Source organism: Octopus bimaculoides, chromosome 20 (assembly GCF_001194135.2).
Source record: "Octopus bimaculoides isolate UCB-OBI-ISO-001 chromosome 20, ASM119413v2, whole genome shotgun sequence".
NCBI lineage: Eukaryota > Metazoa > Mollusca > Cephalopoda > Octopoda > Octopodidae > Octopus > Octopus bimaculoides.
The window spans coordinates 37,358,436-37,359,055 of NC_069000.1; positions in this window are offsets into that span (position 1 = coordinate 37,358,436).

Genomic DNA, 620 nt, shown 5'->3' on the forward strand with positions numbered 1-620 from the left:
GAGAGAGAGAGAGAGAGAGAGAGAGAGTGTGTGTGTGTGAATGTGTGAATGTGCGTATATTTGGGTGGGCATGTATATAACTTTTGCCTTTTACTTGTTTCAATCATTTGACTGCGGCCATGCTGGGGCACCACCTTAAAGGGTTTTAGTCGAACAAATCGACCCTAGCATTTAATTTTTTTAAAGCCTAGTACTTATTCTATCGGTCCACTAAGTTAAGGGGACGTAAACACACCAACACCGGTCGGCAATCGATGGTGGTGGGACAAACACAAACACAAAAACACAAAGATACACACACAAACACAAACACGCACAGACACACACACGCACACACACACATGCATATATACGACAGGCTTCTTTCAGTTTCCGTCTACCAAATCCACTCAAAAGGCTTTGGTCAGCCCTAGGTTATAGTAGAAGACACTTGCCCAAGGTGTCAAGAAGTGGGACTGAACTCTGAACCATGTGGCTGGGAAGCAAGCTTCTTTATTTCATGAAACTGGCCTTGAATGAAAAGAACGAATTAATATAATGAAAGATGAAATGAAACCGTTCAGCCCCACCACCGAGCGACTTCATTGAACCTGTTACTGTAACATGTTTTTGAACACTAG